The sequence below is a fragment of the Abramis brama genome (assembly GCF_963993115.1).
Source record: "Abramis brama genome assembly, chromosome: 4".
Classification (NCBI taxonomy): domain Eukaryota; kingdom Metazoa; phylum Chordata; class Actinopteri; order Cypriniformes; family Leuciscidae; genus Abramis; species Abramis brama.
In genome coordinates, this window is record NC_139966.1 from 25947162 (window position 1) to 25971490 (window position 24329).

At 42.7% G+C, this 24329-nt stretch overlaps 1 protein-coding gene and 1 long non-coding RNA gene across 2 annotated transcripts in view; both read right to left on the reverse strand.

Moving 5' to 3' along the window:
- LOC311081977 (uncharacterized protein) overlaps positions 1 to 24329 on the reverse strand; it is a 70270-nt gene that overhangs the window by 18905 nt on the left and 27036 nt on the right. The window lies entirely within an intron of this gene.
- LOC311081118 lies at positions 680 to 2100 on the reverse strand. Its single transcript, XR_014605800.1, has 3 exons — positions 2032 to 2100; positions 905 to 945; positions 680 to 703 (listed from the first exon to the last, which is right to left on the reverse strand). It is a non-coding gene; the product is annotated as an uncharacterized lncRNA (long non-coding RNA).

Below are 24329 nucleotides of genomic sequence, written 5' to 3' on the forward strand. Positions count from 1 at the left end.
ATTGTGTATGATGACTTAGTGGTTACAGATAGTTGTGTATATTTATTTTCTTCCAGGTCTGTTGTGTTTTTATGTTGTTTATTTTTGAAGGTTGGGAAGGCAAAATTAGGTTTATGTGTGCAGGTCTATTGAGGCCTGCCCATTTAATGACTCCCCAGCCTAGTCGATGCCAACTATTGAGACCTGGCTTCTGAGAGTATATTGACTGGCAGGTGTCCATTTGAATTTTTCGTGTAGATGGTAATGTACTCCCTTACTGTGTAAAAATCCTGTATGTTGTTGCTTTGTTTTAACAGTGCATTAACTTAGACCCTGTGTGACCTGGGTCTACTGTTGTGATTTATTTCCTCTTCTTTTTTTGTAGTTTATGTGTTTGACTTGTTTTTCAGGAGTAGGAGCACTCAAGGGAGGCTGGCCACTTGGTGTTATTGGTTGTCCCCATGTTGTAGTGCATGAGTGGGTTCACTGTTTGTGTGCTTCCAGTACACAGTTCACCTGGTTGCTGTGTCCTGTCCACATGTGATCCTGATCCCATTTCCTCAGGATAGCCTCCCCCCAGGTCTCCTTACGCCACATAATCTATATATTTTCTAAGTCTAGCACTTGGTAGATGTGATTTCACAAGAATTAGGACTTGTCCCAACTTCCTCCATTGTTTTGTTTACATACACCTTACAGACACGAGTCAGGCCATTCTTTCCCACTGTCCAAAAAAGGAAAGGGAAAAGGGTTATTATTAGGACAACTGAAACTCTTACATTGCAAACAAATACAAAACCTTTAGAAATGATAAAAATATTTCTGAGAGTGAATGTCCAAATAGACAAATAATAAACAAATTTAAAATGAACTAATTGACGGTCATATAGCCTGTATGTACATCTGTTTCCAGGGTAGGACCTACCATTTTGTGCAAGATGCCCATTTCACCTTGACTTCTTTTCCCTGAAAATACATGAAACAAGGAAAACATAACTTTAAACATATTTGCAAGAGCACAACATGCAGAACATGCAAGTGGACAGGAGTGTGCTCAAAAATGGTCACTTTATTCTAAAACATAGGGTACAAAACACATACATAGATAATGTTTGCGGTGTTGTCAGTTAATTCATTCAGTTGAGTTCATTCATCTCTTTTTGCATGTCTTTCCAATTAATGCTAACACCAGACGAGGATAGAATATTACAATAGTAGGCCTATCATAGTTATCAGATATTAAATCAAGGTCATTTTTGGCATCGTCACAGTAGGCTATATCCCATTTGGAAACCATTGTAGATTAAACGTGATTCAGCGTAATATTACATATGTTTTGCTCAAAATCCTTGTAGTATTCCTTGAGAAGGAGGGGTTAGTCGTTACCATCTGAGGGGAATAAGTCTCATAGTCATTTTTGGCAAGGTATACCAACATATAGTTAGAAAATAAGTGATAGCATTGCAGTGGTAGTAGCTTTTTGTGTGTTATCACCCTGTATATGTATATGATACACTTATGCAAGGATACTAGTGAAGGGCACAGGTGAGGGGTGGAGATAGGGATAATGAACAGAAGCACATGGCAAGGATAAATAAAGGAACACATGGAATAGGACACAGTAAGTAAACAAAGGTAACAAGTAACAAGAGATGCAGACATGATGGAACACAACACTAGGCAGGGAAACAAAACCACGGCAAAACAAGACCCTTACAATTAGTCCTTGAAAAAGTATTCAGATCAGATGTGGAACAATATTGAGATTGTAAATGCTACTGTAATATCGTCTGATGCATTCCATTTGCTCAACACCTTATGTTTAGACCTTAATATAACGTTTCCAAAATCATTTCAATGGCACATAACCTCATAACATGACGAAAGGCACTTCTGCCATTTTCTGAGCGGCCAAAATCAAAACACAAAAAAAGCTGCTATGCTACAGGAATATCTTTTTTCTACAGATTGCTGTCGGTGCATTCCCTCAATATTATATTGGAGTTATGTTCATACTTTGTTGCAAAAGACTTTAGTTAGTTAAATACTTACACTAACAACACGCTTATCCACAATGTCTGAATAATTGTAGATCGTCTGTTTAGCATGTTTTCTGCATTCTAAAAATGACAATAAAAAAGGTTAGACAAAGTCTATGTTGTTCAACAAGTCAGAAATTAAGCAGAGTTGCAAAAGTCTGGCTTCAGAAAGTGAACATCCTCCCAAGTATTGCACTTTACACAGGTGATTTCACAAATTAGCTTATCTACTTGCCTGAGAAGTGGTGTTAATAGCACTGCGCTGGTTTATTAGAACTGAAGCCAGCCTTTTACCACATGTAATTAGTTTTAGCTGAAATCTAACCTTTAATTTTACGCTTTGAAGCACGTTTTGCAGGAGCTGGAGGGAGAGAGGAGGACCCACTAGCAGGAGGGAGAGAGGAGGACCCAGTAGCAGGAGGGAGAGAGGAGGACCCAGTAGCAGGAGGGAGAGAGGAGGACCCAGTAGCTGGAGGGAGAGAGGAGGACCCAGTAGCAGGAGGGAGAGAGGAGGACCCACTAGCAGGAGGGAGAGAGGAGGACCCACTAGCTGGAGGGAGAGAGGAGGACCCAGTAGCAGGAGGGAGAGAGGACGACCCAGGAGCAAGAGGGAGAGAGGACGACCCAGGAGCAAGAGGGAGAGAGGACGACCCAGGAGCAAGAGGGAGAGAGGACGACCCAGGAGCAAGAGGGAGAGAGGACGACCCAGGAGCAAGAGGGAGAGAGGACGACCCAGGAGCAAGAGGGAGAGAGGACGACCCAGGAGCAAGAGGGAGAGAGGACTCAGGTGATGGAGGGAGAGAGGAGGACCCAGGAGCAAGAGAGAGGAGGACCCAGAAGCTGGAGGGAGAGAGGACGACCCAGGAGCTGGAGGGAGAGAGGATTCAGGTGGTGGAGAGAGAGAGGAGGACCCAGTAGCTGGAGGGAGAGAGGAGGACCCAGTAGCAGGAGGGAGAGAGGAGGACCCAGGAGCAAGAGGGAGAGAGGACGACCCAGGAGCAAGAGGGAGAGAGGACGACCCAGGAGCAAGAGGGAGAGAGGACGACCCAGGAGCAAGAGGGAGAGAGGACTCAGGTGATGGAGGGAGAGAGGAGGACCCAGGAGCAAGAGAGAGGAGGACCCAGAAGCTGGAGGGAGAGAGGACGACCCAGGAGCTGGAGGGAGAGAGGATTCAGGTGGTGGAGAGAGAGAGGAGGACCCAGTAGCTGGAGGGAGAGAGGAGGACCCAGTAGCTGGAGGGAGAGAGGAGGACCCAGTAGCAGGAGGGAGAGAGGAGGACCCAGTAGCAGGAGGGAGAGAGGAGGACCCAGTAGCTGGAGGGAGAGAGGAGGACCCAGTAGCTGGAGGGAGAGAGGAGGACCCAGTATCTGGAGGGAGAGAGGAGGACCCAGTAGCTGGAGGGAGAGAGGAGGACCCAGTAGCAGGAGGGAGAGAGGAGGACCCAGTAGCTGGAGGGAGAGAGGAGGACCCAGTAGCTGGAGGGAGAGAGGAGGACCCAGTAGCTGGAGGGAGAGAGGAGGACCCAGTAGCAGGAGGGAGAGAGGAGGACCCAGTAGCAGGAGGGAGAGAGGAGGACCCAGTAGCTGGAGGGAGAGAGGAGGACCCAGAAGCTGGAGGGAGAGAGGACGACCCAGGAGCAAGAGGGAGAGAGGACGACCCAGAAGCTGGAGGGAGAGAGGACGACCCAGGAGCAAGAGGGAGAGAGGACGACCCAGGAGCAAGAGGGAGAGAGGACGACCCAGGAGCAAGAGGGAGAGAGGACGACCCAGGAGCAAGAGGGAGAGAGGACGACCCAGGAGCAAGAGGGAGAGAGGACTCAGGTGATGGAGGGTAAAGCCCTGCATTTCAGCCCGAGCCCGACGGGCCCCGACTTATTTACGCCCCTAGGGCCGGGCTTCGGGCCAATTTTCACGTCGTAGTTCAAATGCGGGCCGGGCCTCGGGCCTTTTTTGGGATATCCTTCTTTTTATATTTTTAGACATAAAAAATATATAAGAAGTCGACGTCGACGATAGAAAAACAAACATAAAAAGACATTTAATAACCTCATAACTTTCATAATCTTATAATTACAGTGACATATGACTGACATGACAGTCTCACGCACGCGCCATGCAAACAGAAGGTTTCTCGTCAGCGGCGCGACCCACGATTCACCTCATGCGCTAACAATGGAAAATATTAAGAGAAAAATCGCAGATGGCCAACTTAAAACGGTAAAAAACACCAGAGGAAAGGCAAACTTCTGGGCTGTTTTTCAAATCGTGACAACCTTAAATGATGAGCCAACTGGTTATGCACAATGTACAATTTGCAAGGCTGTGCTAAGCTACGATAGTAAGAAGACGGGATCATCTCATTTACAAAGACATTTTGAGCGTGGTGGATGTAGCGGTAGCGGGCCAACCAGCTGCAGCAAACAAATGAGTGTGAGTGATTTCCTTGCAAAACCAACTCCCTCTACGGTGAAATCACTGATCACAGATAAATGCGTGAATTTCTGTTGTATGGACATTCGGTCATTTGAAACGGTAGCAGGGAACGGTTTCATCCAGTTAGCGCAAGAGCTAATAAATGTAGGCGCAGCCCATGGACGTCTGTCAGCAACAAGTTTACTCCCTGACCCCACCACAATCTCCCGAAAGTGCAAAGAACTGGCGACTGCTAAGAGAGGGGATGTGGTTGAAGAAATCAGGGGGGTCATGTCGTTGATAAATGTGGGCATGACAACTGACATGTGGACGGATGATCACCGTAAAATAAGCTACATGTCAATCACATGTCACTATGTCACACCACAATATGACATGAAGAGCAGGGTACTCACCACAACAAGCTTCCCAAACGAGGCCAAAACAGCAGACAATATTCGAAAAGAGTTGCAGCAGCAATTAGTCTCAGTCCTTGGATTTGATGCGTCAGTGATGAATTCTGTTGTCTGGGTAACCGATCAGGGCGCTAATTATGTTGCCGCTCTACGCCCATACCGGCGCCTGGACTGTCAAGACCACCTGTACAACACTGTCCTCCGGCATGCCTTGAACCCAGATGAGCTTTCAGAAACAGTCCCAGAAGTAGCAGAGACCCTGCAGGCCGCCAAGGCTTTAGTCCGATATTTAAAGCAGTCAGGTCTGACAAGCCGGTTGTCAAAAACTGTCAAACAGATGGCAGAAACCAGATTTAGCACCGTATTTCTCACCCTGGAGTCAATTGAGTCAGTCTACGCAGAGTTACAGGAGATACTTCAGAGCCGAGGTGAGAGCCAGCGACTACACGATGTGTCCCCTGATGTGCTGTCTTTCCTGGTGCAATTTCTGCGCCCGTTCTACGACGCACAAAGGGAGTTGGAGGGGGATAAATACCCAACACTGAACCTCGTCGTGCCCTGGCTTCACAAGCTGAAACACCATTGCCAGGCAGATGTGTCGGACACTCCTTCCCAAGCGATTATCCGCCAACGACACCTTGAGTGGATAATAAAGAAAGTCCACATCCAGCCACTTCACAAACTGGCCATATTCTTATGGCCTAAGTTCAGTCAGTTAAGGATGTTTACCAACGCCGAGAGGGATGACATCTTTCAGCTGGCCAAACGTCAGATAGCCCGCTTCAGAGAGGAGGGGACGGCGGTGCAAGGGGCGGATCAAGCAGCCGGTGAGATTTTCTTTTAAGTGTGTGTATTGCTATTAATATTATTATTATTATCAGGCCTATTATTATTATTATTTCACTTTATTTGCACCTGCAACCATACCAAGTCACTTATTATAGTAGCTATTATAGGCCTCTAAATTAATGTATTAATCATAGCCTACTTGGCCAACTAATAATTATAAAATAATGATGATTCATGCAGCGGCGAGCATGTCTGTGTCTGCACATGTTGCTGCGGGCCATGCAGCAAAGAAGAGAGCGCTGGCCGAGTTTGAGGAAGAGTGGGAAAACATTGTGGAGCAGGACGACGAGGATGACGACGAAGTACAGCAATACCTGCGCCTCAATCACAACATGGAAGGTGATGGACGAGATGTGCTGCTCTGGTGGAAACAGCACGAGACCCTGCTACCGCAACTGTCAAGACTGGCTCGCTCTGTGTTTAGTGTCCCCGCCAGCAGCAGCAGCAGCGAACGTGTCTTCAGCGCAGCGGGAAGAGTGATAGAAGAGAGGAGGACTGGGTTAAAACCTTCCACTGTGGATGCTATTCTTTTTCTCCACGATGCTCTGTAAGAGACAGTTCTAACTTTTCGTTTGATTGGACTTTATTTTCGTTTAACTGTTGGAAACTACTGATGTTTTTCGTTTGATTGGACTTTATTTTCGTTTAACTGTTGGAAACTATTGGAAAAAAGAATGGCCATGTTGTGGTGCATTTTTGAGGTAAGATAACCTGCAAGTTTGTTTATAATTTATTTAATTTAATTTGTTTTGTAGGCTGTTGCTCATTTCGTTTGCGAGCACTGTTGCGAGCAGCCTGAGCCTGCCTCAGTATTTAAAAAAAGATTGTTTTACTCGCTGTGGTTTAATAAATAAACATTTATTAAACTAACTGTCTGTGTGATATGCTTGAATTGTTTTATATCTATGGATTTTATTGTAGCCAAGTAAAGTATTAGCGTTGATTTGAGAGGCTAAATTGATCAGACATGTTTTACTCGCTGTCGGCTCGGCTGCTTGGACGTCATTAAAAAATAATAATAATTCTCCAAATATTTGTCTAAATTAACTTAATAAAGAAATGAAGATAAATCTAACTAACAAAAATTACCTATTTTAATGGCTGCAAATAGGGCAGGCTGCCGCTGTGTAAAAAAAAAAAAAAAAAAACGGGCTCGGGTCGGACTCGGGCTGATAATTCTGATGAGCTGTCGGACACGGGTCGGGCTAGGGCCTGAGCGTCTCGGGCCAGGGCCGGGCTCGGGCCTAGATTTGAGGCCCGTGCAGGGCTCTAATGGAGGGAGAGAGGAGGACCCAGGAGCTGGAGGGAGAGAGGACGACCCAGGAGCTGGAGGGAGAGAGGACGACCCAGGAGCTGGAGGGAGAGAGGACGACCCAGGAGCTGGAGGGAGAGAGGATTCAGGTGGTGGAGAGAGAGAGGAGGACCCAGGTGGTGGAGGGAGAGAGGAGTACCCAGGTGGTGGAGGGAGAGAGGAGTACCCAGGTGGTGGAGGGAGAGAGGAGTCAACAGAAGGCAAAACTAAGAAAAAAAACCCCTCATTAATTACCACTGACGACTCCTCCACCACCTCCTCCTCTGGAGGGTTTGCTTCCTCTTCGGATGGGATTGGATCCCCCACCTCCACTTATTGTTGGTTTTCCTCCACCACCTCCTCTTGCGATGGGTTAGGATCCACCTCCTCAGGGACATCCACTTGAGCAAGCAATTCTGCAAAATGTTAATATTAAATGTTAATGACAACTGGATTAAGAATGTTTAGATGAAAAAGTGAAATTAAAAGTAGCTGCCTATCTGCAAGTAGCTAAGTATATGGTTTAAAGTTGTAAATATATAACATGACTTATACAGGTGCATCTCAGAAAATTAGAATATAGTGAAAAAAGTCCATTGTCCCACCCAGATTGGATGATTAAATGCTCAAGAAACCATTGCCAGTGTTTTTACCTAATTAGCTGATTAGAGCTCTTCTCAGGTCGACATTTTACAATTTACAGCTCATGGAAATAAAAAAATCCAGCATCTCAAAATATTACAGTATTATACAATATACACTGTATAAAACAGTAATCATCAAGATTAAAACAAAAAAAGGCTTGGAAGAATTTACTGTATGTGTAATGAATGTAGAATATAAAGTTTCAAGTTTTGAAATAAATAACAAAAAACAAAAATCACAACATACTACATAGACTAACGTGGATCTTTAATTTTCCTTATGAATGTGTATACATTGTAATTATACTAGTTGCAACATGTAAATAGGACACTGTTGGAGTTCTTTTGTCACTTTTGGGAGATAGGTTAGTTGGTTTTGCCACCTCAATGAGCTATACTAAGATAGACTAAAGGTGGGTCTGACTGAGTTAACCCCTGGGGTCGCCAATCGCGCCGGCGCGATAGGCTCGTTTTTTTTTATATCAGTGCAAAAGAGATTCAAAATACTCTGTTGATCTTGCATACCAGTTTCATACATCAATCGATCCTGTTAAGTGTGTATTATTTTTGTGTATACTCACAATAAAAACAAAGTGTTGTGCTTTTTGCCAAATAAAGAAAAATAAACATGATGCGAGATCTGCTTTCTCTCTGTCAGTGAACACCATTCTGAAACGCGTCCGAAAATGAACTGTAACTCAGCGAATACTCAGTCAAACAGGCATACAGACACACAGGCATGAAGCTTGAATTCTCTTCTTTTAAATGAAGTATTTTTTATAAAAAACAAATATTCTCAGTTTATGTGATATGTATGAAAAGAGAGAGATGTCAGTCGTTCTCATCTCAGCTCATTATGTTTTAATGTGACTCCGCCCACGGAGAGCGCGCGCTATTCAAACGCAAATGATCTGAGGCGATCCATGCAAACCTGTGAAACGCCCACATCAGCTGGATAACACACACTGCGAGTTCACTTTCAGACTCATGTACTTTACAACGCTGTGAGGAATAATACTATCTTAATAGTAATCCTGGAAAATTTACCTCAGAAGTGCTGGAAGTTTCATTTTGAGGAGCAAAGGGATCCGGCTGAGGAATAGGTCAGTTCAATATTTGCTTTGTTCTAATCGCAAGTGTACACGCAAAAATACTGTTTAAATATGAATCGCGTTTCTGAGTGTGAATGAATGAACAGCTTTCGGTCAGGAATTCGGTCGGTTCTGATTAATTCGGTTCGACAAATCTCCAACGGGGGTGGGGGGGGGGGGGTGTTTCTGATTAAATCGGTCGAGAGTAGAGATAAAATCCCAAAGCACACATGCACACTAGTGCACACACGCAAGGTCTCTCGCTCCCTCTCTCTGCCGTGCGCGCGCTACGCTTGCGTGCTCTTGCTTCCGGGAGATTTTAACTGATTTGCGGGCATCAGGGAGCCGCTATCAATATGCTTGGGATGTCTGCGGATAGATTATAAAGTTTTTACTGTAAAATACTGCCACATCAAATAAGCTTATAATGTTGCCAATTTCTGCTCATATGTTAAATATATATATACTATTACTATATATACTACTAATTGTTGTTGTAATTGTATAACCTTTTAAATAAAATAGCAAGAAAAAAAAATATAAGGATAGATGTAAGCAAAATCTTAAAAGGTCAATATAAGCCTTCTCTTTAAATAATTTTTATTGTGTTTTATTAGTGACACATTTGGGTAGAGAGTATATTCCAAATCTGAAAATACAGTATGAGAACAATTAACTGCACAATTACTAGAAATGTTTACCTTGGATACATGAGCGTCAGTTTGGTTTGAAATCTGCTGGGGACAGAGACGCATTCAGAAGTGCATTTTCAGAAGTGCTGGGTACAATGATGCATTATTTTTTTTCTCTCTTTCGCGCAGGTCATGTTTTGAAAGACAATGTCCTGTAGCTTACTAATGTAAATAAATAAAAATTTATACAAAAATGTGATGATGTCCGACTCGTTTTATGATGAAGAAAGCCGTAAGTTTTCAAAAAGCATTAGACATATGATATATGACCCACTAATCTGCTTCATAAGTACCATGTTGACAATATGACATGGCCATGACGTGGTTTAATGTACCTAAACAATGATTACCAAATTTCTCTCTCATGTTGCTCCTCATAACCATTGAAAACGAAAAAAAAAAAATCTAACCCAAAATCGGGCCTCGCTCTACATTATCCCGCTTATTACATGGCTACCCACCAAATAAATAAATAATTTGACACAAAATATTGATTTAAAAAGGAGTTTATTGATTTAAACACGATTGTATTGCTTCTGCTAAAGAAAATAGTCAGTTCCGTCTCTACGGTTAGAATCCTGCCGCGTCCATAGCAACGCTGTTTTTCATGGCAACGGTGTTATACTTAGCAGCGGTCTGATATCAAGAAATAACAGACCGCATTCTACAGTGGAATTCAACCAAGCCATGTAATAATTTGATTTAATTCCCAGTACAATTGACCATATCTACACACAACACAACTTAAGCACTACAAATTTTGCCAAGATTGAAAAAGCAAAAATACGTGTCGCACAGATGAACGCTATTGCCTATCACACCATGATCTGACTGCTCTCAATTCACAACAACATGCATCCATCCAATCTACATCAGGCATTTTGACCAAAACTTGAAAGCATCCAATCCTCATCCTCATCATCACAACTATTCCAGAATTCAGCAATAGATTCAAGCAATAATTAAACAAGATACTGACTACTCCACGATCACCTCCACCAATGCTTGCTGTATGAACGCAAACCGTAACTAGCTAATTAAGTTGGTGGCTAAGGAAGGCTAACATTAATTGCAAGAGAAGAGTTAAAACAGCCGATCCCTTGTGTGCAAATGCACAAGACGACCTAGCCATAATACCAGCAAATAAACATATCGCGTCTTACCTTTGTGTCAATGGTCTGCAGATCCATGCTGTGTACAACAACATCCATTTGTTCTACAGGTTATCACTTTGATATGTTATAGTCCATGGCACTAGCAACCAGTGTTGGGAATGTTACTTTAAAAAAGTAATTAGTTATAGTTACTCACTACTTGTTTCAAAAAGTAACTGAGTTAGTAACTGAATTACTCTATAATAAAAGTAACTCGTTACCAGGGAAAGTAACTATTTGCGTTACTGTTAAAAAAAAGTTGCTATATGTCAAAGAATTTGGAAACACTTTGCAGTTTGAATGTCCTGTATAAACAAAATTACTGAGTATGTTTTTATGTTTTCACTGTTCGATTGCGTCCGCGCCTCACACACACACACGCACGCACACAAATGTAAACACTTTGCGACTTTTCGATCGCGCCCGCGCCTCTCTCCCTCTCTCTCTCACAAACAAACACACACACACACAACACATTCAAGCAATCTTTACATCGCAGCCTGCTCCAGAGCCATGTTCAGAGCTAGGCGGGCATACAGATAAAGAACTTGCGTATCTAACAGTAGTTCCGCATTACATTAATTAATTTGCTTGCGAGTTTTATTTATTTTTATACCGTGTATTCTCCGTGTAAATGTAGGCTATGCACCGAACCGTGACGCCTGTGCCATTTCGGTTCAATACGAATGTACCGTTCCACCCCAAGTTCTTGCCTTTGTTTGACCTCAATGAATTTGTAGTATATCTCCACCTTGAAAATGCCAACTTTTCATCGGATTGCTCCTGACTCGCCATCTCTGCTGCTTCCTCTGTTTAGCTTGTGTGTGTGTGTGTGTGTGTGGCGCATGTGCTGGCATGTGTGTAAAAACACTGGCTCTGATTGGCTACCATGAAACACATAACTCTGCCTTAGCCAATCATAATCGCTTACCTCGTTATTAACCCAACGTCTAATAGAGTTTATTCAATCAATGTATAGTAACGCACCGCATTTAACGTCCAGTAATGTTAACGGCGTTGTAACGACGGGAAAAGTAATTAGTTAGATTACCCCGTTACTGAAAAAATAACGTCGTTACCTAACGCCGTTCTTTTAAACGGCGTTATTCCAAACACTGCTAGCAACCTGGTATGGTGTATACTGTATAAAGGCTAAAATGACTTGCTCGTCTATGATACCTTGGCCAGAAATTCTGGCCAATCCCAGCAAAGACTAGGTAGCCTCGTTCCCGCTCGTTCACTGTCCATGCCAACTGTCAGCTCATTTGAAAAACATTCTTTAAAAAAAGAAGCGTGATAGTCATATAGAGAGAATAATACCAGCATTATGTCAAAAAGAAGTGGACAGGACATCAGAGCTTTTTTTAAAGCCAAGCAGACATGCACAGTAAGTGCCGGTATCTTATTATCGGCTAAATGAATAACCCAACCTGTCACTCTTTTTGACAAACAATGTTATTTATTAGCTAGCTAGCTAGCTAGCAGTTACCGCAGCACACAGTTTGCTTAACCCTCAGGTGCTCTTCATTTGGGTGTACCACTTGTTAGCTTCCCGGTCAGAAGTGACCGGACGCCTAAAAATGGTGCCATCTGTTGATAGAAAATTAAATAAAACTTGTTATTTCATGGGTTTACCACTATAGATGCCTGTATAGCTCTCTATGGAAAGTTTTGTGAAATCTCTAGTTGTTTTTGAACCAAATTACTTACTTTTAAGATGTGGATTTGAATGTATTTTTTAGATAAATTCTCAAATAATACTTTTTGCCAAGTTACATTTTTTTTTAAATAAATTTGATGTGAAGTGTACATGTTTTTGCATTATTACTAGTCAAACCTGAATACAGAGAAAGCATTTTGTTACAGGTAACATTACAATTCAATAAAAATAAAATAAAAAGTAATGCTTTATCACAGATTATTATTATTATTATTATTATTAATAAACATTATATTAATTTTATAATTATATTAATTATAATTATTAATTATGTTATGTTTTTTACTATTGATGTTTTAAAGGGTCACCTGTTAATTGCTGAGCACTTTTTTTTCTGCATCGTGGCCGATTTGTAGAGAATATTTGTGTTTTTGTCAATTTCCCATTCATTTCCTATGGTCGGTCGAAGAGCAAAAGTGTGACAAATTTTTGTACAACCACTTAGCCTGCTCGAATCATGCCTTCAATTTCCAATTACTTAATATTATTACATTTACGGTTTGGAGAAAAGAAGAGAAGATATTACAAGAACTGCTGTAGACTGTTGGGTGTACACCACATAAAACCACAATAAAAATGAAACAGGCCAAAATCAATGTAGTTATCAATTTTTTTTTATTTTTTTTTTTATTAGGAACAGGAACTAAGTGAAAGGCAGGAACTGGTGGAAGACAGTGAAGAGGTGAGGTAGCACATTCAAAAACAGAAACAAAGTCCTAAAAGGAGAAATCCAGGCATTATAAAAAAGTTTTTGTTCAAAAAAGCACAATAAAAATGAGACAGGGCAAAATCAGTCAAGTTACCATCCATCTTCATTGTATTGTTTACATTATTAGGGACAAGAACTTACTGAATGTCAGGAACTGGTGCACAATAGAGAGGTGAGGTCAACACACAACTGAAAAAAAATGACAGGTACAGGTTAATGAACAACAATAATGAAAAACAAGTTACATTACATATGGTTTACATCAGGAACAGGTCCCAGGTCCATCTGAAAGAAAGACAGACAGGCAGGAACAGACCGATGAGCATGACGAGGTGAGGTCTGCATATATCTGGAGAAAAAACCTATACAATTCAAATAAACAGACAGCAACAATAATCTTAAAACAAGCAACATTACTGTTTGACAAAAATGATTCCACTTACTAAACTACTACATTATTTACACAAATAACTATTTACAAAAATGATGCCATTAACTAAACTTCTACTCAATTATTCCTTCATTCATATCCAATGAACTAATTACATTTCAGGAGCAGCCAGCTACTCAAAATGAGGGGATCCACCTCAAACATCCTTTGGACTGCCCGCACCAGCCCAGTGCAAGGGATATTGAGCCACTTACCCAATCAAATCGGACACTAAGGTTCCAGGACAGCTGGTACAAAGCGTTCCCCTGGCTACACTACAGCCATCAAATAAAGGGGGTTTTGTGTATTCATTGCATGAATACCTTTGCGCAGAAAACCTCCACCTTGGCCAAAAGTCCTGAACCAACCTTCATATCGGCAGGCTTCAGAAACTGGAAAAAGGGTAGGGAAGCTTTCAGTAGGCATGAGATCAGCAAGGCACACATTATAGCTGTCAACACACATACGCATCTACAAAATTCTGTAAGAATGCAATTATGCAGCCCATCAGCAAGTGCTCAAGAGGCAGCCAGGTCTGCTCTCTTACAAATTGTAGGTGCTCTGATGTATCTCTCCAAACAGGGCTTGGCTCTTAGAGGCCATTCCAACGAAGAGGGAAACTTCCAGACTTATCTCAGGGATAAGGCAGAGGATGACCCCAACCTGGCAAGCTGGCTGCAGAAGCATCACACCTACACCAGCCCTGAAATACAGAACGAAATGTTGAGCATTATGGGAAACACCATAATTAGGGGGGTTGCTGAAGAAATTTCTGTCTTACCTGTACTGCAGTACTCCCTCATAATGGATGGAACCCAGGACATCAGTGGAACGGAGCAGATCTCCATCTGCCTCCGCTATGTCGACAAAGACCTGGTGCCAAGGGAGGAGTTTGTGGGGATGTACGAGGCCTCTTCCACAACTGCCGCACATCTTTGGAAAATTGCCTCCGATGTGCTACTCCGCTTCAACCTCCCACTCTCAGGTCTTCGTGGGCAAACATATGACGGAGCGGCAAACATGTCGGGGCACATATCTGGGATGCAAGCTTTGGTCCGCAGAGTACAGCCGCTTGCCATTTTTGTCCACTGTGGGCTGCATTGTGTGAACCTGGTCTCTCAGGCAGTCTCCTTATCCGCACCAGTTGTGAGTGATGCCCTCACATGGATCCATGACCTGGGTTGTTTGTTTGGCCAGTCTGGGAAGTTCAAGACCATCTTCAAACAGATAGCCATATCTGAAAATGGCTCGTTCACCACCATTAAGCCGTTGTGTGCCACAAGATGGACTGTGTGCACACCAGCCATCAAGTCGGTCCTCACACAGTATGAGGTGGTCCTGGCTGCACTGGAGGAGATTGCTTCAGATAAAGGGAGTGTCTCAGCTCCTCGAGCAAGAGGCCTTCTTGGCCATTTTCACAAAGGCACCACCGTCCTTAGCCTTGTAATGGGGCAGGATATCCTGCTGAAGCTGGAAGGTCTCAATAAAAGTTTGCAAGGGAGAGCAGTATCAATTGGCGGGATGTTACAGGCTGTGGATTGCACCAAGAAAGCCTTCATGGCGAAGAGAACAAGTGATTCATTTATGAGTCTTTACTCGAGAGCGGTAGAACTCGCCTCATCTTTTGATCTCGAGCCAATAAAGCTGCCACATATTAGGAAACCATCCAACCGATATGGTGGGCCAGCAAACAGTCACATCCCATCTTCTGCAGAGGAGTACTTCCAAGTACAGTTTTTCTGTGCCACTGATACAGCTGTCACTCAGCTGGATGACAGATTTAGCCAGGAGGGCCTTGGCCACCTGGCCAAATTGGAGGAACACCTTCGGACAGGTGAGTCGAGTGAGGCAGTGGAGCTGTACCCGGAGTTGGACGTCGAGCTGCTGCAAATGCAACTGGCTATGCTGACAGCAAGCTACCAGTTCCATTCTTGCCAGGAGGTCAGTCAGATCCTGAAGACCATGGTGCCAGAAGTGAGACGGCTGTTTCAAGTCAAGTCAAGTCAAGTCATCTTCATTTATATAGCGCTTTTAACAATGTAGATTGTTTCAAAGCAGCTTTACAGAGATTAGCGTATAATTTAAGGTAACAGAGGTTGTTTTGGCTTTATAGCAGAGTTAAGTTTTTTTCCATCTAAAGTTAGTTTTGATTGATTTGCTTCCGTCGCAACGATCATTTGTTATTAAATTAGGGGCCGCTAAGACGACACCATTCCCTCTACACAGACTTTAAATGCGAACCTGTGAGAAACGCTGATGGCGTTCACATGCGCATTTAGAATGGGTTCTATAGTTATGTGCGTTTGAATATACGCAGGTTTGGAATTCCCTACAAGGCAAGCCTAAACAAAGTACTTGTCTTTCCTTATAAATTTTGATAAAGAATTGTATTTTATTTTGTTGCTTTGGGGTAGGAACGCAAAACGAATTTTCCCGACAACGCCTTATCTGTATAGTGGTAGAGGGATCCTCCATAGGGAGAGACTAGTTGGCACTTCAGCACTGCGTTGTCATCGGGTCCAGGCGAAGGTCCTTCGTCAGATCTGGATACGGCCTGGATCCGGCAGGCTGCAGGAAAACCTCGGGATAAACACAGACACTAAAATTAGCGTAGATGCCATTCTTCTCATGATGTAACGAGTACATCAGGATTTATGGGAAGTGTTCCCGGTTCCGGCTGACCTAATCTTTGCAGCCTAACATTAAATTATAGAAGTCTATAATGTATAAAGTGAATGCTAGGTCAAAGAGATGTGTCTTTAATCTGGCTTTGAACTGACAGAGTGTGTCTGCTTCCCGGACAATGGTAGGAAGACTGTTCCAGAGTTTTGGTGCTAAATAGGAAAAGGATCTACCGCCAGCAGTCGATTTTGATATTCTAGGTATTATTAACTGACCGGAATTTTGAGATCGCAATAGACGTGACGGACTATAATGCGTTAAGAGCTCGCTCAAGTACTGCGGAGCTAAACCATTTAGTGCTTTGTAAGTAATCAGCAATATTTTAAAATTTATGCGATGTTTAATAGGGAGCCAATGCAGTTTTGACAGAACTGGGCTAATATGGACATACTTCCTGGTTCTGGTAAGAACTCGAGCTGCTGCGTTTTGAACCAGCTGTAGTTTGTTTATTAAGCGTGCAGGGCAACCACCCAGTAGAGCATTACAATAATCTAGCCTTGAGGTCATGAACGCATGAACTAATTGTTCCACATTTGTCAATGAGAGCATATGGCGTAGTTTAGATATATTTTTAAGATGGAAAAATGCAGTTTTACAGATACTAGACACGTGACTTTCAAATGAAAGATTGGTATCAAAGAGCACACCCAGGTTCCTAACCGACGACGAAGACTTAACAGAGCAGCCATCGAGTGTTAGACAGTATTCTAGATTATTACGTGAGGAAGTTTTTTGTCCAATAATTAGAAACTCTGTTTTTTCAGAATTTAGAAGTAGGAAATTACGAGTCATCCAATTTTTTATATCCGCTATGCATTCCGTTAATTTTGTGAATTGATAAGTTTCGTTAGGTTTTGAAGAAATATAAAGCTGAGTATCGTCAGCATAACAGTGAAAGCTAATTCCATGTTTCCTAATGATATCTCCTAATGGTAGCATGTACAGAGTGAACAGCAGCGGTCCTAGTACTGAGCCTTGTGGTACGCCATACTGAACTTGTGATCGATGAGACATCTCATCATTTACTGCTACAAACTGATAACGGTCAGATAAGTATGATTTAAACCATGCTAGTGCATTTCCACTAATGCCAACATAATGTTCTAATCTATTTAAAAGAACGTTGTGGTCAATGGTGTCAAAAGCAGCACTAAGATCGAGTAACACTAATAGCGAGATACAACCATGATCGGATGATAAGAGCAAATCATTTGTGACTCTAACGAGAGCTGTCTCAGTACTATGGTACGGTCTAAATCCGGACTGGAAATCCTCGCAGATATCATTTCTTTCAAGAAAGGAACACAGTTTCTTTACTAATATCTTTGACAGAAAAGGTAGATTCGAGATCGGCCTGTAATTGACTAATTCTGTAGGATCAAGTTGCGTTTTTTTAACAAGCGGTTTAATCATAGCCAGCTTAAAGGTTTTCGGTACATATCCTAGTGACAAAGACGAATTAATGATATTAAGAAGAGGATCTAGGACCTCTGGAAGCATCTCTTTCAGTAGCTTAGTTGGTATAGGGTCTAACATACATGTTGTCGATTTAGATGATTTAATGAGTTTAGTAAATTCTTCCTCTCCTATAGCAACGAATGAATAAAATTTTTCCTCAGGGAGACTACAATGCACTGCCTGATGCGATACTGTAGTAGACGGTTGCATAGTTATCATTTTGTCCCTGATATTATCAATCTTATAAGTGAAGAAGTTCATAAAATCATTACTGCTGTGTTGCTTGGAAACTTCTGGGCTTGAAGCTTTATTTTTTGTTAGTTTAGCCACCGTTTCAAATAAATACCTAGGATTATGTTTATTTTCTTCTAATAGGGTTGAAAAATAAGCAGATCTAGCAGCTTTTAAAGCCTCTCTGTAAGTAATCGAGCTCTCCTTCCATGAAATGCGAAATACCTCTAGTTTTGTTTTCTTCCAGTTGCGCTCCATTTTTCTGGCTGCTCTCTTAAGGGCCCGAGTGTGCTCGTTGTACCACGGCGTTGGACTATTTTCTTTAATCTTCTTTAAGCGAAACGGAGCAACTATGTCTAAAGTGCTGGAAAAGAGAGAGTTAAACGTTTCTGTTGTAATATCTAGTTCTTCTAAGCTATCTGGGATGCTGAGATGATGAAACTGATCAGGAAGATTATTAATAAAGCAATCTTTAGTAGCAGAAGTGATAGGTCTCACATATTTGAAACACGGAGTCGGCTTTGCAGCCTTGGCTAAATGCAAATTACACAAGACTAGGTAATGATCTGAGATGTCATCGCTCTGCTGCAGAATTTCAACGGCATCAACATCTATTCCGTGGGATAATATTAGATCTAGAGTATGATTACGACGATGAGTAGGTCCTGACACGTGTTGTCTAACTCCAATTGAATTTACAATACTTGGTTTCACCAAGTGGAGGCTCTGGTTAGGCTGTTGCTTGTGGTCCCTGTGTCTTCTTGCGAAGCTGAGCGGAGTTTCAGTGCCCTGCAACGTTTGAAGACCTGGCTCCGCTCCACAATGGCACAGTCACGGCTCAACAGCGTATCAGTCTGCCATGTCCACAGGGAGAAACTGCAAAAAATTGTCAGAAAAGAAATTGCTGTGGCCTTTATTGGAACATCCGAGAGGCGTTCACATCTCTTTGGAAAATTTTAGTAGAGTTTTTTCCAAATCCTGCTGAGATGTCCTTTAACCCTTTCTATATTTTTAAGCTGATAATAGGCTGACTTTTTAATTGTCTTTTAATTGTTCCTCTTTTGCTCCAAAAACGACCACCGCAGTTTTTTTCATTTAATTTAAGAAAGTTCTGGTACATCCAGTTGTTAATTTGTTCAATGCATGTACTCAGTAGACAGTTGTCCAGCTTGTCACTCACACAAGTGCATTTTGTGTTCTGCTAGAGATAGCAATTAAAAAGCAGTACTTAATTTCTATTTTGCAATCATTAAAAAATCTGCTGAATTCACATGCACTTAATTTCTGGGGGTTTTTTTTGTTTTGTTTTTTTACAATCACACACACGCACACACACATAGTGTTCTGCTAGAAATAGTAGCCTAATTAAAAAACAGCACTTAATTTCTGTTTATCAAACAATTCAAAATCTGCTGAATTCACATCCATACCTGGTCAGATTTTGCCACCTCTTTTCAGTCCAGTCCACACACAAAGGCTGGAGCTCAACGCTGGCTGGCATAAAGAAGGAAGGACCATAATAAAATGTATTGGATTGGCATCAATGACAGAAATATAGGCAATACACACAGCAATTAACCCGTCATAACAAGCTCTTGTAAATCCTTCTCTCTCTCGCTTACATGTTTGAATCGACCGCCTGATCCTACCAGGTTTAAGTTAACCACTAATAATTCACTGTTTACATAAAATAACACGCAAATGCCGCAACTCCATAAATTTTACTTTGTTAAAAATACAACACATGGGAAGACTGGCAGAGGGTAGCGTAGATAATTCATTTTGAACTCCTGTGGTCTGACCTCCAAATAACGCTACACCGAAGATGCTTCAATGCTGCGAACTTTGTAACGGTCACTTTTTGCTTTGATGTTAACCTGAGGTAAAAATGAGAACTGCGCATGTGCGTGAGTGTCAGTTATAGATTTGACAGGTGAGGAGAATAGATAACCGCTCTACCGACCTTTGTACTCTTTCTTTTATTTCCTTTTATATTTGTGACCAGAGTTTGCAACTTTACTGTGGCAGTTAGCAGCTACTTGGCTTCTGGAAGCTGATGTTGCCGGCTAACGTCAATGATAGAATTTAGCTGCTAAAAGCTATCAATCTAACGTGCTGCTCTTGGTCAAAACTACGAGAAAGGAGTTTTTACTGATTGTCAAGAATAAATTAATTTGTTACCTCCTCCACATGTTCATGCTGCCGGCCAGCAGCACCACGAACAAAATTGTCCAGTCAGGAGAAGAAGTGAAAGTGAACAGGCACGTCAGCTGAGCTGAGCTGCACCTGCCTCAGTGACACGATGACCCACCCCTCATTTTCATTTTTAGTTTTTTCAATAACCATGCATAAACATTATTTTCTCAAAAATACAAACATGTACATACATGTTGCTCACATATTATGGTAGCCCTGTTTGTGCTAAATAGAGTGTAATTACACCTTTGCCATTAATATGTTTATAAGCAACTGAAAAAAGCACAAATGTAAGGGCATGTCAGAACATCTCAAGGACCCCAAAAACACCTTAGGCCCCAGAGGGTTAATGGAAGTGACGAGAAGGGTATGTATAATCTTATTTCACTTTAAAGTTTTTAGGGTCACACTGTACTTGGATAGTTTGCCCACAGTCTATCTATAGATGCTCAGATTACCTAACTATCTGTTGACACTGTTAACAGTGTTGATAGTTATGTAGAACATAAGTACGTATTACTGTGTTCATGTTGAAAATGACAGGAAATCTTACTTCGTAGAAGGTGCCCATAAAGATTTTTTTTTTTTTTTTTATAATTATAGAAAGCTCAGGATTCCCTGGGTTCTCAAGGCAATGCATAATGTCTGCTGCCATTCCCCCTCTCCTGTCCTTGTGTCCCAAGAAAATAATTGGGCAATAGTCCAAAACACTGAGTTTGGACACTTGCAAGAACAATGAAGAACCAATGGCGAAACACATCGTTTGCTCCTAATAAAACAATTCCTGACATCAGACCAGTGTGATACTCTCTACTTATTAAATCCTGACATTCCTGCACATCAATTCCTTAACAACGTATAAAGGAACAAGTCCTGCTTTGTGATTATTTGATTGGAAGTTCATCTAACAGTCTTAGACTATAAGCATAGGCCTATATGTGGTTTAACTGGATGTGTAGGGCTAATTTTAATCAGCCATGTTTCGCAGGGTTAAGCATAAGACGTGGCGCACAGAAGAGGAAAGAAAAGAGAGAGTAAATCCAAAGTATAGAAATTGGATACATTTTTCATAAACCCGCATCATCTGCAGATGTTGCAAGTTACACATAAGTGTTATTATATACACAAACATGTGGTCATATAGGGGCGGTTTCCCGGACCAAGATTAAATTAAGACAGGAGTAGGCCTTAATCTAGAATAGTTAATCATGTCTTAAAAAATGGCTTTCTGAAACACAGATTAAGTACAGATTACTAACACCTGGACTATGGAGTCCTCAACTAAAATACACTCGATTAATTTAATACCACCTGTGCAAATCAGGATTAACTGGATTGAGGTTGCCTATAAAACATGGAATGAACCAAGAAAAGGTTAAAATTGTATGCAACTGAGAAGCAAATGGCAATGGAAGTTGAAAAGAGAGAGCGATCAAAGAAAAGGAATGTCTGGACATCTATTTGTAATGAATTTAATGCAAATGAACACACATCTACAAGAACAATATGTCACAGGTCGGGGCGGGCCAAATCAGGCTGCACCCACCCCTAAGACCCGTACCACCCTTGGGGAGTCGGACAGAGGCCAGGCATGGACGACAGACAACAAGACTTCCAATAACACAGTATTTTATTAAGTATAAAAGATGGGTAAGGGGATCTAAAATGGTGAGTCTTCTGGGCAGGGTCGTTCCGTCCTGCGGACCGCCGGAGGCCCACAGAGTACAAGAAAGGGAGGTGCTCTGGTGAATAGCTTCACTGTCTTCCGATGGGTGGGGCAAGTCGAAGCTCACGACTGGGGGAGGAAGGCTGCTGGAAGACCGTTCAGGTGCGTATTTCGGGTGACGTGCTCCCTTCTTCTTCCCAGAGGGAGGACGGGTCGGGACTTACGACCGGAGGGACTGTGGTGGAGCAGTAAGGTGGGTGTTTCGAGTACGTATTCCTCTTCTTCTGTAGATGATCGGCAGAGAACTTACGGCTGGAGAGCTTCACTGTAGAGCGGCCAGGTGAATGTACAGGTATGTAATCCTCCTCTCCGTACTGGTGACAGACAGAGAACTGACGGCTGAGGGGCTCCACTGCAAACAGTCAGGTAAGTATACAGACACGTAATCCTCTTCCTCTACATATGACGGACAGAGAACTTACGGCTGGAGGGCTTCACTGCAAAGCAGACAGGTGAGTATACAGACACGTAATCCTCCTCTTCCACAGGTGACAGACAGAGAACTTACGGCTGGAGGGCTTCACTGCAAAGCAGACAGGTGAGTATACAGACACGTAATCCTCCTCTTCCACAGGTGACAGACAGAGAACTTACGGCTGAGGGCTTCACTGCAAAGCAGACAGGTGAGTATACAGGCACGTAATCCTCCTCTTCCACAGGTGACAGACAGAGAACTTACGGCGGAAGGGCTTCACTGCAAAGCAGTCAGGTGAGTATTCAGGTATGAACTCCTCTTGAAGGGCTGGCAGACACAGAGCTTACGACAGGGAGACGTTGCTGCAAAGCAGACAGGTGAACATACAGGCACGTAATCCTCTTCTTCAGTAATGACAGACAGAGAGCTTACGGCTGGAGGAACTTCACTGCAAAGCAGTCAGATGAGTATTCGGGTATGAAATCCTCTTGAAGGGCTGGCAGACACAGAGCTTACGACAGGGAGACGTTGCTGCAAAGCAGACAGGTGAACATACAGGCACGTAATCCTCTTCTTCAGTAATGACAGACAGAGAACTTACGGCTGGAGGAACTTCACTGCAAAGCAGTCAGATGAGTATTCGGGTATGAAATCCTCTTGGAGGGCTGGCAGACACAGAGCTTACGACAGGGAGAAGTTACTGCAAAGCAGACAGGTGAACATACAGGCACGTAATCCTCTTCTTCAGTAATGACAGACAGAGAACTTACGGCTGGAGGAACTTCACTGCAAAGCAGTCAGATGAGTATTCGGGTATGAAATCCTCTTGGAGGGCTGGCAGACACAGAGCTTACGACAGGGAGAAGTTACTGCAAAGCAGACAGGTGAACATACAGACACGTAATCCTCTTCTTCAGTAATGACAAACAGAGCACTTACGGCTGGAGGATTTTACTGTAAAGCAGTCAGTTAAGCATTCACCTACGTGTCCCTCTTCACAATGGGCTATCAGATAGTACACTCAAGTATCTGTGGAGTACAACAGTGTTAGCCTCTTCTTACGTCTTAGAACATGATAGAAAACTCAGGTAAGTGATGGACATCCAGCGGGTTTAAGTTCACACTTCACACATCAAGACAGTGCATCACATCACTTCATCACTGCAATTCAACACTCAGTGGGAAATACATATATAAATGGCCGTCGCCCATTTTCTGACCTGGCATTCACATCAGGAGTCCCATAGACAAGAGAGAGAAGATGGAGATCGATTGGACTACTCACAGTCTCTCACAAACGATCTTACTGTCCAGCGATTTCCTCCTTCCGGTTGAGTCAATGTGCTCTTTCTCCCAAACTCACAATGCCGTGCCCGTTTGCCAGCTCCACTTCTTCTTCTCCGCCGCTCACGCTTCCTCTGTGAACCCCAGTCCCCCAATAACTACCTCCTTTTATCCTCCCCTAATGGTAACGTGTGCCAATTGCGGGGCTTCAATCCACTCGTGCACAACTTTTGGCTACTCACCCCATTCGCGGGGAATTTGCGCTAACTCGGAACTAGCCCGGTGTTCCGTTGTTATGGGTCCGGCGTGAGACAATCTCGGCGAACATTAGTTCCGCCTTGCAAGGGAAAAAAGCTGGAATTTCGTCACCTCGTGACAAATACAACAACTTCAGGTAAGAATCATTAGTTTTATTATGGCTTTTTAAAATCACTGTTGTATTTATAATAGTTATTTAATACAGGTGTTGTGGAAAAATATCAAAATAAACCTAAAAAAAACCTGTTGCTGAAGCTCAAAGAGAGAGTGTCACGGTTCATAGATCCAATGTCTCTCTCTAGTCTCGTGCTTTGTTGTTTACATGTGTGTGAGTGGGTGTGTCCGGATCGTTGCTGTTGATCAGTATCCAGCTGCAATCACTCATCATCACCAGCTGCCACTCATCTCATCTCCTATAAATGCTCACCACTTTCTCATCTCCTTTGTCAGATCGTTGCATGAAGTCTCTGTGTTGTCTGATCCTGTTCCCGTGCCTCGTGTCCCGTCTTGAGTTCCTGTGTTCCGGTTTCGCGTCTTGTTGGATTACGTTTCATGTCTGGATCCCGTCATCACTCATCGGAGCACGCTGCACTTCATCCATCACTCCGTGTCTGACCATCGAAGTCCCTGCGCCACCGCCTGTATCACCCGGAT